This window comes from Hakea prostrata, chromosome 3 (assembly GCF_041222555.1).
Source record: "Hakea prostrata isolate BN-2017 chromosome 3, UWA_Hpros_2, whole genome shotgun sequence".
In the NCBI taxonomy this organism is placed as follows: domain Eukaryota; kingdom Viridiplantae; phylum Streptophyta; class Magnoliopsida; order Proteales; family Proteaceae; genus Hakea; species Hakea prostrata.
Window position 1 is genome coordinate 32356864 of NC_142602.1, and position 13319 is coordinate 32370182.

The following is a 13319-nucleotide window of genomic DNA, read 5'->3' on the forward strand; positions in this document are numbered from 1 at the left end:
TTACAAAGATTCACATTCTATCCTTCCATTACTCAAATATCTTAGAGGGGTTAGCATGGCTGCTTATGATTCCGATAAAGAAATATTGCTATGAGCTCATGTAGATGCAATACCTAGTCAATATAATGTTAACATCCACCACTATACAAGAAGCACATCCATCAAACTCAACCCCCCTTTGATGATTTTTTTATCTTGGTCTTTTATTTTTTTTGTTAAAATAGAATGAAAATCTAGTGATTTTATTCTCCACAAAATTTGCTAAGATTTTACAAAAATTCACATTCTAACCTCCCAAGGTTACTCAAAATCTAGAGGGGTTACCATGGTTGCTTAGTTGGTACATGAATAACATCTCTTAACCTTTGGACCGGGTTCATAGATCTTGACCTCGAGATTAGATCGTATACGGAATAGCCCCCAAAACCTAACCTACCCCTAATCATAAGGGGCATGTTTGGTTACATGAATCCAGAGATTTCAAATCTTTGGATTCATGAATCTAGGAGGCAACTATCACCCGTTTGGTTGGAAAAATTTCTAGATTCATGAAATCTAGAGATTTACTTTTTTACTCTAAAACGTGAATCCGTACGATTTATGGGTAAGGGGAGAAATTGAGACTTCAAACAAACTATACATTTGCACGTTCTACAAAAATCAAATGATCAAATAGTTTTTAGGGATGAATCCACGATTTCATTCCCCAACTAAACATATAATTTTATAAATTATAGCTCCATGGACTTGAAATCTCTAGGTGATATGAAGTCTCAAGACTCATGTAACCAAACGGAGGTGGCCTCAAACCCCGGTTTTAAAGAAGCCACATCTAATGAGGTCAGTCCAAGTTGTAAGAATAAAAAGTTCCATTCAAAGGTTCAAGGTTAAAAAGGTCATTTAGGACAAGATGATAATTATACTAGCATTCTTCTTTTTTTCATTTATTTATTTCTTGACAAATTTGAAATTATATCAATAGGTTGATAGATGAGAAACTCTATCAAAGTAACATGACCTAAACCAGCAACCCATGACTACTCTTATTTGATTACAATTAAGAAATTTCTTGTCACTTAAGATGGGAAATGGAAGGGATAAAGAAATGATAAATAGGGTAGAAATCCTATGAAACCCTTGACCAAATATAACTAGAAATTTTCTCTAAGAGCTTGGTTAAGTCCAATTGGCAACTCAATTGGAAACTCGGGTAAAACTAAATAAAAAAAAACACCATCACCCCCGGCGGAGGGGGCGGGTGGGGCCGGGGGGGGGGGGGGCGCGCGGGGGCGCGCTCGCCTTTCTCCATAAAAAAAGGGGGGGGGGGGGGGGGGGGGGGGGGGGGGGGGTTTTTTTTTTTTTTTTTTCCTGGGGGCCCGCGGGGGGTGGGGGGTGAAGGGTTGGGGGGGGGCCTCGGTGCCTCCTTGATGGGTGATGATCCAGATTCCCTTAGACCAACGTGGCCTAATGTGGCTAAAGACTAGGAGTGACAAATTAGATAAATATATCTAATAAAAATCTAAATTTGGGGTTTATGTGATTTTTAAATATAAAATAAGGTATTAGTACTTTTTTTTTTTCTGTGATTTTTAAACATAAAATGAGGTATCAGTACTTTGAGGACTCCATTTTGGGTGCCGGTGTAATTTATTCAAATAAATATGCAGGACTTTAAGGGAAAAAAAACCACACTTAACCCGAGTTCAACCGAATCGTACATCCATGAATCAAGAACCGTGCAAGTCACAAGTCACCTGACTCCATCACTTCCCTTACTTCCCTCACTATTGTGGAGAAAGAAAAAATGAAAACGAACCAGGAAGCAAGGACATCCATCGAACCCTAGCTGCAACACTTCAAGCTGGTACTGCACAAGGGAAGAAGCGGGGAGACCGAACCCTGGAGAGAACTAAGGATCGAAAAGAGAGGCCCTTTCGGGTTCAATCTACCTGCAACTCATAGGTTAGGGTTCTCTCATTTTTCTTTTCAAGTTTCTGTTGTGGTCTATCTTTTTTGTTCTTTTCTCCTGTTCTTTGACCGTTGATTTTCAATTCCAGCTACAATTAGGTTTCTTTAATCATGGGATTTCGTTCTCTGTTGTCTTCATTAATGCTAGTTCTGATTTTTGTTATGGTTTTAAGATGATGTTTCTAAATCAGCAACTCTGTTATCAACTCTGTAGTTCGTTCCAATTATTTTGAATTTCTCATACAGAATTTTAGAGATTGATCAGCCTAAAAGATGTTAATTTGAAAGGATAGTCCTTGCTATATCTTCGAGTACTATGTCCAGAATTTCTCATACAGAAGTTCTACTTGTTCTACAACTTCGTAACAAGGATAGTGGCCCGGATCTAGATCATACTTTACAGTTTTACTTTACCTGATAAATGAGCTATCAATGTAGTATCCATAACAATCTGAGAAATTCTGTTGAGTTGTTTAAATTTCTCCTTATCTGTTTTTTTTTTCTTTCTCAGTTATTAAGTCGTGCATAATTCCACCTAAATTGAAACCATATGAGCAATAATAAACTCATAAATGTTAGACCTCATTCTCACAATCTCAACCCAGCTCACCTTGTAATTTTGTGGCATCATTTTCACACTTCTTATTAACTCCATATGGCCCTCCTTTTATCGGAAGTTATTCAAAGGATCTACACAATCTAAGCAAACAATAAATTTCTGTCGGCTAATCCATCAAACAGTTTAAGTACATTTGGACTGGAAATCACAGTCGTGCATGTGCAATAAGTTTTTATTTTGCGACTCTAGTACTTTTAGAAGTGAACCATAAACGATGTACTCTTTGGATGTGTGGTTTTATTTCTCTTTTCAAATCAGCAACATATATTGATGTAATCCATAGGAAATAAACAATTGTGTATACTTTCTAGTTTTTGTTATTTAGGGGGGAAATGATAATGGCCAAAACACTGTTCCTGGTTTTCTAGACCAGAAAGGTGTAGTGGAGAGAAGAAATCGAACCTTAATGGATATGGTGTGAAGTATGCTTAGTAGCTCTAAGCTTCCTAAGTCTTTTTGGATTGAGGCACTTAAGACTATGTTGAATCGGGTTCCAACTAAGGCTGTCTCAAAGATACCATTTGAGTTATTCAAGGGTTGGAACCTGATTTTGGGAGATGTACGTGTTTGGGGATGTCTGTCTGAAATAAGAATCTACAACCCAGAAGAGAAGAAGCTAGACTCAAGGACCATTAGTGTGCATTTCATTGGATGTGCTGAGAGGTCTAAGGGATATAGATTTTATTGTCCATCTTATACAACTAGGATTGTGGAATCAGTAAATGCAAAGTTTCTTGGAATTGACTTGATAAGTGGGAGCTATAAATCCAGAGACTTAGTTTTGAGAAAGATCATTTAGATGCTCAACCTTTTGCCCAAGTTTAAGATTGGTTGTTATTCATAACATCTCTTCAGAACAACCAAAGAGAACAATCAAATGTTGGACAACTAGTCATTGAATATCCACAACCTGCTGATATTGATCTAGTGGATCCAATTGTCAACAATTACAAGAAATGGATGAACTACCAGTTGAACAACATCCTCAGGAGAGTATTGATGCAACATTAAGAAGATCTAATAGAATAAAGAAATCAGCTGTTGGAAGTATGATTGAGGTTTCCTATTTGGTGTAGACTCCTCTTTTAGTTATATCTTTTGTTTTCTTATATTCTTTGTATTGGTTTCATAGTTTGTGTTAGACTGGGTTTCCTACTATCTAGGATTTGTTTTTCTATTCTATTTGCTTTGTATTTCCTTATCATAGTCAGAGTAGAATTTACTCATATTGTAACTATAAATACCCCACTGGGCCTATGAATGAAAATAACCTTCGAGCATTAATTTCTTCAAATTCCAACATGCTATTAGAGTGAGATGATCCTGCTTCCCCTCGGCTCTGCAACTGGTTTTTGTTTCCGATTCAGCTTGCTCTCCTGAAGATCTGCATCTATGCTCTTGGTTTTTAGTCGTTCTTCTTCACCTCTGGATTTGTTTGGTTTCGATTTCGTTTGTGATTTAAGGATTTGTGGTTCCAATTTACGATCTGGTTCACAGCTTTGTGTTCTTGGCTCAGTGTAGTTTGTGGTTTTTAGATTAGGCTCACTGTGGTTTTTCTGATCTGATTTGAGACTATGTTAGGTACCTGAATGAGGTTACTTAACAAGGTGGAATAACTCAAGAAGAAAAACGAGACTTTGAATAAAAGTTGAATAAGAAACAATATAATCTACCAGCAGTAGGTGATTCCTACGGCTACCCAAGAGCAATGGCTCTCACATAAACTTCTCTCTATATCCTTTCTACTCATCCTCCCCCCTATTTATAGCAATTACATTCCTATCGAATTAATTAACAAAATCAGCCTACTTCGAGTAGGACTCTTCAAAAGAAACCTAACTGTAATGTAACTCTAACCTAGATGTATTATGACTCTTGACTCTCTAAATCTAATTCTAATAACCTTAACGCGAAGGACTCTTCATGCTTCAAATTTGCGACGCTTGAATGCACTAGGACTCTGCTGAAAGCGACAGGACTCTCTTCACTGTTCAAAGCTGTCAATCGTTTCCTTGGGAGTGCTTTCCTTGTCGAATATAGACTCTTGATATCGGGGGCTTATCAATACTCCCCTCCAAAAGTTTCACCTTGTCCTCAAGGTGAAAACTCGGAAAGTGGGACCGTATTTCAGCATAAGATTCCCAAGTATTTTCATAAGGCGGCGAGTCCTTTCCATTGAATCAAAACCTCCAGCAACCCTTGAGTAGAGAAACGAATGTTGAGCAAGGCTTCGGGTGTGAGCCGCAACTCGCCATTTCCGCGCAAACAAGCTGGCGATGCTCGCTTCAGCGTGAAACGTGAAACACCGGGTGGATCCGTGAATCATCGGGTAAACGAGACGATAGGCGACGGTCCCACGGCTCAATGATCCGGTACGGCCCATAGTAGCGATGGCTGAGTTTCTCATTGGGCCGTTTGGCGAGTTCCTGGAAGCGATAAGGTTGTAGCTTAAGAAAAACTTCATCCCCCACTTGATAATGCACTTCCCTACGCTTTGAATCCGCGGAATTGCACATCCTATCTTGGGCCACCCGCAGATTTGTTTTGAGATCCTCCAACACCCGATTGCGCTTTCGGAGGAACACATCAACCTCATCCACTTTAGATCGACCATCCTCCCAACACGGAAGAGAGGGGGTTCTCGTCCATACACAACCCGAAAGGGAGTCATTTTTGTGGCTGAATGAAACGTCGTATTGAACCAATATTCGGCCCACGGTAACCAATTAATCCAGTCCTTCGGTTGGCGAGCGCAAAAACATCGTAGGTAAATTTCAAGGCTGCGATTTACCACCTCTGTTTGACCATCCGTTTGAGGATGGTAGGCCTGCTGAACTTGAGGTTGGTACCCGCTAATTTAAAAGCTCCATCCAAAAATTACTAAGGAAGACACGATCTCGATCGGAGACGATGGTTCGAGGGAACCCATGCAAGCGGATAACCTCCTTGCTGAACGAGATAGCCACATCCTTGGCGGAATAAGGGTGTGAAAGAGCGATGAAATGCGCGTACTTGGATAGCCGGCAACTACAAAAGAGGATCCCACCAGTGGGTAACCCACCAAAAAACCAGTAATGTCTCCAAAGGAGGAAGGAGGGGAAGGAGTAGGGAGGGAAGGAAAGACAAAGCAAAAGAGGAGACCACGATAAGAAGGAAGAAAAGAAGCAGAATGGGAGAATGAACGAAAGTAATTGGGAATTAATGGTGACCCAGGGAGACTAACCGATCTTAAGAGTAAGGGCCGAAGGGGTAGGGGAGTCGGGACGAAAGGCGAACGATCTGTAACGGTCAGGGTGTACGGATCTAGTCCCCACTCGCAAGCGGCACGAATAAAGGATCACGCGACCTGGAGAGAGCACGGGCTTTGTTTGCTACGGAGATACAATATCTCAAAATCAAATCCAAAAGAAGACATGTGAGGAGAAAGGAGAAATACAGACCCGATGTCGTACTGAAATGTCTCCCACAAGAAGAGCAGAATGGCAAGTACATGCCATTAGTCTTCCATAGAGCGACTGGTTTGGAGGGGACAACACTTGGCTCCAAGAGGAATGGGATGGCTGCATCAAAAGAAGAAAAGAAGAGGCACAAAAAGGAAACGCGCACCAAAGGAGGTTGTCATGGGCTTGAGGGATAAAGGCGGGTACAGAAATGCATCTTCTCAATAAGTTTGTGAGTGGAGCGGCAATTACCAAAGGAGAACGGGTAAACCGGAACAAAAACCGAAGGCTTTAAGATTGGGGGTGGGGACCCAATGACTTAATCTCCGTGGGTGGTGATGTCTTTAGATATGATATGTCCAAATACCAGGTAGAACAAACATGCAGGGACACAAGGTGGGGGAGAAGTATAAAGGTGGTGAAATGGGCCACATGTTCCTCAGGTCTGTATACACAAAAAGTCAAAGAACAAAAATAAATGAAGTGTTCTGAAATACCTCAGCATTAGTGATGAAATGTGGGGAGCAGAGAGAAAGGCACACGGAACGTAATGCCAAGTGAGAAAAGGTTTTTCTTCATCACCGCATCTAATTGGTGGTATCCGCTCAAACAAGGGAAACAGGGCTCGAGCCATCCAAGAAGGGGAATGGGAAACGTCGGGAGCGGAGTTTATGAGGCACGAAGCCAGGAAAGATCGCACCTCTTGAACCAACGACGGATGGAGTAAGGACCACACTAGGTCGTACCAATGTAACATGACAACCGACCGTCTTTTGAGAATGTGGGTAACGATAGGGTCGAATATTAGGTGGGTACCTCGCAACCGTATCGGTGGTCTGCTCCTTTTGGCGGCGTTGGTTGGTTAGCAAATAATTGAGCAAAGTCGGTTAATAAATGTGACACGATCTCTTGTACCTCTATATCATCTCGACGGGATGCTGAGGTTGTAGCAGATCCACACCACGGAACGAGTAGACACTCTAATGTTGTTTCAAGAGAAGGTTGGATCCCCATTAGTTTCAGGGGGCACAAAGCTCATGGTTCTCAAGCGCCAATCGCGACTCCTAGTGTCGAACCATTCACGCCCAAGATTATATCAATGCTACCCAAATGAAAGGGTAAAAATTTGCACAAAGACCGCCCAGCTGAATGAAGGAAAACCCGTACCTTCTAACGTCCAGACTGAAATTGTTTTCTGGATTCCAACAAGGCTCCACCAACCTTGAGCGACGAAATGTGCGTTGCTCACAATCGATCGAATGATGACTCAAGCCATTTATTTGTCCCGTTAGTTTCGGGTGTGTGGTGAATCGATCCCCACCAAAGAGGATGCGAGAGTGCTAGCAGGCTCATATCGACATGACACCTCGCGGCAACGGACTATCATCGTGGGAGTAAAGAACCTTAGTTGCGGAGGGCATCGATGGCCTTTGGAGTATGGGCGTCACACGAAAAACCCCTTGTCCATTTTATCTTTGATTTCTTCTGGGATAACCAACGGAGGGAGCCCCGCGAGGAGTTGAGTGAGATTGTGAAGAGGAAGACGCGGGTTCACTTATTTGGTTTGGGAAGAACCGTTAAAGCTTGGTCATTCGGTTCGAACGTATTGGTTCCTTTAATATTGGTGTTGGGTGGGCTAAGTTAATAACACGTGAGGTTAGATTTTGGGCTGATTGAGTGGGTGGGCCAAAAGAGGTTTTATTTTCCCACTCCATTTTTGTCCTCCACGGCTTGGGCCAGGTCCATTATTTGGCCCAAATTGGTGAGCCCAAATAATCGAACTTCAGCCCTTACTTCTTCATTTAAACCAGGAAAAACACCCCTTCAACCATTCTCCATCTACCGCTCCGGCTGCTGCTGCTAATTTCTCAAACCCTTCTCATATGCTGCAAACGTTCCACTTTGCTTGTGATTAATCAATGCTTCTTGGGGAGTCTTCAGCTGTCTGAGTTAAATCGATAGATCATTGATTCTTTCAAGTTTCTCCATGATGACAATGGCTGCTGCAGTTCTCGGAAGCGTATCCATCCTAGTGCTGCACCTTCAAAACAAAGGGTTGAGCTCGAGTTTCTCTTCATCGCTGAGTTTGTACAGATCAAAGTACCTTTCAGCTCGTGCGATCCATCCCATCGGATCTTCCCCCGTGAAAATTGGCATCTCAAGATGTCTAGGAAGGAAGTCTCTGGTTTCTCCGGTTCGATTGTACGCTTGCTGTAGTCTGAACTCCATCGGTTCTAGTCACCTCCGGCATTAAGGTATGCATCTCTGCTGATTTTCCTTCGATAACATGAACTTAATTCATCTCTAAACTCTCATTGGTTTTCTCCTTTCTCTATGTTTTGTGCTAGAGTCCACTTGACCTTGAATTTCTTTCACGATACTTCAATTCCTCTACCTGCTCCATCGCTCTTGACCATTCCCCTAGAATCGATGGCTCGATACCAAGTTAGGTACCTGAATGAGTTACTTAACAAGGTGGAATAACTCAAGAAGAAAAACGAGACTTTGAATAAAAGTTGAATAAGAAACAATATAATCTACCAGCAGTAGGTGATTCCTACGGCTACCCAAGAGCAATGGCTCTCACATAAACTTTCTCTATATCCTTTCTACTCATCCTCCCCCTATTTATAGCAATTACATTCCTATCGAATTAATTAACAAAATCAGCCTACTTGAGTAGGACTCTTCAAAAGAAACCTAACTGTAATGTAACTCTAACCTAGATGTATTATGACTCTTGACTCTCTAAATCTAATTTAATAACCTTAACGCAGAAGGACTCTTCATGCTTCAAATTTGCCGATCGCTTGAATGCACTAGGACTCGCTGAAAACGAAGGACTTCTTCATGTTCAAACTGTCAATCGTTTCCTTGGGAGTGCTTTCCTTGTCGAATATAGACTCTTGATATCAGGGGCTTATCAGACTACATCTCGTTTTTTTTGGGGTTTTTTTTGGGGTGGGTTTTTAAATATTTTTTTTTTTTTAATAATTTTTAAATTTTTATTTTTTATTTTTTTTTTTTTTTGTGGTGTGTTGTGTTTTTTGTTGGGTGGTGGTTGGTGGTGTGTGGGGGGGTGCCCCCCCCCCCCCCCCCCCCAGCCACTCTCTATCTTTCCGCCAGCGTAGGTGGGGGAGTAGGGGTAGTCCTTGTGCAAAAAAAAAAAAAAAAAAAAAAAAAAAATTTTTTTCGATACAGCCCTTGCAAGTATCACCATCGCTGTGGGTATCACTTCCCCATCAGTTCTTCTTCTTTGTCAACCTATGAAATCAGACCTGAATTTATTTTTCCAAACAACCTATCGTCGATATCTTTTGTCGAATTTTAAATGCCATCGTTACGATTCTCTTCCTTCCGCCATCGTGAGATTTTTTCTTTCCTTCCGCTATAGATGTTTTCTGTCGAGTTGTTTCTCCCTTTTTAAAGCCAGGGGCATTAGTATTTATTTCTGCTGAACCAGCGACAATACCCAGCAAAAACAAAGAAAAGACAGAACCCGATGTTTCAGGGGTCTCTTTTTGTGAATTCACATAAAATTAGGGGTCTATCTGTGTTTTTCCATATTTTTAGGGGCTAATTATAAATGACATATATACAGGGGTCTATTTGTGAATTCCTATATTTCTAGATGGATTTAAGGTTTTACTTGAGAGGAAGGAAAGAGAAAGTGAAGAACTCCTTCTATCCTGAAATAGAGACTTTCCCGTCTCGCCCGTTGTTCCGCTATCCTTCTATTGTACATGTGATCTCATTCCTGGTAAGTCAATGTGTTCTTTGATATCTCAGGGGTTTTCATGGTCATTATGCTTGGACCTTGGAGAAAAGGTGGTCCTAGAATTTTCCCTGTGTGATCTTGGGGTTGTGACCAGTGAACTTTATCCTGATGCTTAATGGAAGTAGAACTTTGCTTTTAGTTTATATGCACGTTTATACTCATTGGGTGTTTTTTAATTGTATTTACTTCCGTATTAACATCACTAATCATTGTATGCTTCATGGAAGTGGAACTTTGCTCTTAGTTTATATGCACATTTATACTCATTGGGTGTTTTTTAATTGTATTTACTTCCGTAGTAACATCACTAATCTTTGTATGTTCTTTCTTTCAGTTGTTTTATTGTAGTATCACTGTGCCACATCTGTTGTATTAAGCATTCTACTTCTGTTCCTTTTGTCATAGTCAGTTCTTCAATTTGACCTTCTTAATGCTTGATAATTGTCTCTGTGGTCATTTTATTGTTTTAAGTTATAAAATAGAGATCAAAATACAATGGATAATCTACTCTTCTTTCCCTCACTTGTTTTGCGGATATTGGTTATGTATGGATTATCAATACTATGATAACTAATTGGATGCGTGCAAGTAAGGAGACTTGATATTTTCATGCATTTACCCAAAAATAAAAATAGTTATTCACATGCAGATGTATGGACAAATATTTGGTGCTATAAAATTTTTAAAACCTTATTTTTTCCATTTAAGAAGCTTTGCATTCTTTTCAAATATTTACCATTTATTTTTCACACATCTTAATTGAACAATAGCAGTGTTTCCAGGGTCGTGTCTTTACCTTTCCTGAACATACATGCAATCTAAATACCAAAGAACGTAGGCAAATTTCTTTAGTTGCCACATGAAGGTTTTATGCTCCTTATGCTTGCATGGTATGGTCGATATATAACTAGGAATGTACTAGAAAGGTGTTCATTATCCCACGGAAATTGTGTTTTTGTTTTGTTACTTGGTTATTTCGATTATCCCAACAAGTATCCTATATTTCTAAATTTCCCCCCTTTCCTTTTGTAGGTTAGAGAGCTCCAATTTGTGGTGATGGTTAGACATTACGAAATACACGACTAGAGCCCTTGTTTTGCAAGCAATGTTGCAAGTAGGTGGTTTAAGTAGTGTCTTTTTCCAAGCTGTTCTCATCTTGTGAATATTTGCTTTCACTGGCTCTGCCATGAAGCTCATTGCATTTCTCAAAGCTGTACATGACCCTCCCATACTCCTCAGAATAACTGGACCACTACAGTGTCGTCTGTTCCAACCTGATTTTGTTCCCAGAGACCCTAAGACCAAGCCTAAGAGGTACAAGTACCCTGCTTTCTATGATCCCTATGGTCCTAGACCCCCACCTTCTGATAAGATACTCCAGCTTGCAGAGCGCATTGCTGCTCTACCCCCTGAAGAACTTAAACAAATTGGCCCTACACTAAGGGACAAGCTTAGGCATCCCAAGATGCAGCCAATATCAACAGAAGGCATGGACTTGGGTTCTCAGTCTGGAGCTGCAACCACGAAAGTTGAGGAGAAGAAGGCAGAGAAGACAGCGTTCGATGTGAAATTAGAAAAGTTTGATGCAGCCGCAAAGATCAAGGTGATTAAGGAGGTAAGAGCATTTACTAGTTTGGGACTGAAGGAAGCCAAAGACCTAGTAGAGAAGACACCAGTCTTGTTGAAACAAGGGGTGACCAAGGAGGAAGCAAATGACATAATAGAGAAGCTCAAGGCTGTGGGTGGTGTTGCAGTGATGGAGTGAAGAACTTCAGTTGTGTGGGTTTTCCTTTGCTGAACTGCTCTTTTTTTGAATTAGAGTTCTCAATTTTGCTACTTCACTGCATCTTGGCTGCTGAAAGTCCATCACAGTAGGATGCTTACTGTCATGTTGGATGTTCAATCTGTATATACTTGCTTCAGACCTTGTTGAACGTGGTTTAATTGTCCAACCTTTTCTTTTTTCAGTTCTTATTTCTTATTAATTTTTTTGATCAGGGATTCAGTTATTTCTGTCACCAATTCAACCTACATCTAGACATTCATATTGACCTTGGTCGGGCTTGGATAATGATCCATTGTATGTTTTTAATGATATTATTGTTTCTAACATTATTGTCTAGGCTTTTCTTTTGATGGTAGCAAATAGTTTCAGTGTCAAAGCTTTTGTTTCACCATATACAGGTAGGTAGTTATACTGACAAGAAGTTGGTTGCAGCCTTATTTCCCCGTTGGACCGGTCCGGTCACCGACGCTGATCTGATGTAGCACTGATGTTATTACTGAAGATTTCTCTGAAATTTTCTTTGTTGGGTTTTGAGATACATTCACTGTTGTGAAGTGCATGTAATCCTTGTGATCAGTTTTCCATCTGCTTCGCTCTTCAGATGAGTTCTTCCTAAACCTTTCTTCTTTTCTGTTCCTTCCGTTCACCCACCCTGTCTTTCTTCTTGTCTTGTTACTCTCATTCATCTACATTTTTCTTTTGCCTCTCACCCTCTTTTTCCATCTCTTCCTCTCACTTTCGTGCATATTTTTGGGTCTAGATTTGTGTTATTGATAATGGGGTCGAGATAAGGTTGACGGGGTGTGATGGACCTTCCATTGATTGATGTAAATTTCTCAATTCCGATGTATATGAAGGATTGTACATGGGATTAGATGGAAAAAATTCCAACTGCGCCCACAAAAAATAAAAATTTGGAAATTTCATGGCCAATTATCAGCATTATGTTTTTGCTCAAGAGAAATAATTAGTCTCTTTTGCTTGAGAATGGCGATTAGAGCTGGATTGTCTCAGATTCTCAAGCCTTGACCAAGTCCAAGGGTGTAAACAATTTGGTATTGGACACCGTATTGATACGGTATTGAATAAATATTTTTAATATCATTATTGTATTGAATATCAAACAGTACAAGTATGTAACATCATTATTGTACAATCCTCGAAACCACATAGATAATTCATTGTTAAGGACAATCAAAGATTTTGCTGCGGAGGTGCATGAACATAGAAACTATTGATCTTTAATTTTCCACTGAAGTTCGTCAATTATTAGGAGATTTTCCTCATCAATGAATGAAAAACCCCAAAATCCAACATAAGAGGAGGCGGTGCTGGGTGGTTGTCGAGAATGTTGGGTGAAGGATATGGGTGAAGGGATTCTATGGGTAAAATTCATCAGTCGATTTAACATAAAAAAATATCTGAATTCCTATTATTAATTGAAAAGAGTTCAAAACGGTGCCTAACACAAACAGCATAGACCAATCTTTAATTTTTGCACTTCGGGGAAGGTGCCACAAGCTTCCTGACAAATTGGGGAGGGGAAGGGAGGTTGTGTGGATGCATGTAAAAACTCTCTTCTATTATTATTATTATTTGTTTTAAAAAGTAATAAGCTCTATAAATAGGATATAATAAACCAGCAAAAACCATACCAAAGGAAAACTTTTTTTTTTCTTTCTTCAGTGGTAATGAAGAAATCCTATCTGTTAAGATGGATTAAACTGA

The 13319-nt window shown here is 40.2% G+C and overlaps 1 pseudogene across 1 annotated transcript; it reads left to right on the forward strand.

Annotated features, from left to right (window-relative positions):
- Positions 1-1734: 1734 nt before the first annotated feature.
- LOC149022108 (uncharacterized) lies at positions 1735-12127 on the forward strand (annotated as a pseudogene). Its single transcript, XR_016172400.1, has 2 exons — positions 1735-1962; positions 10838-12127. The product of XR_016172400.1 is annotated as an uncharacterized LOC149022108 (transcript).
- Positions 12128-13319: the final 1192 nt, after the last annotated feature.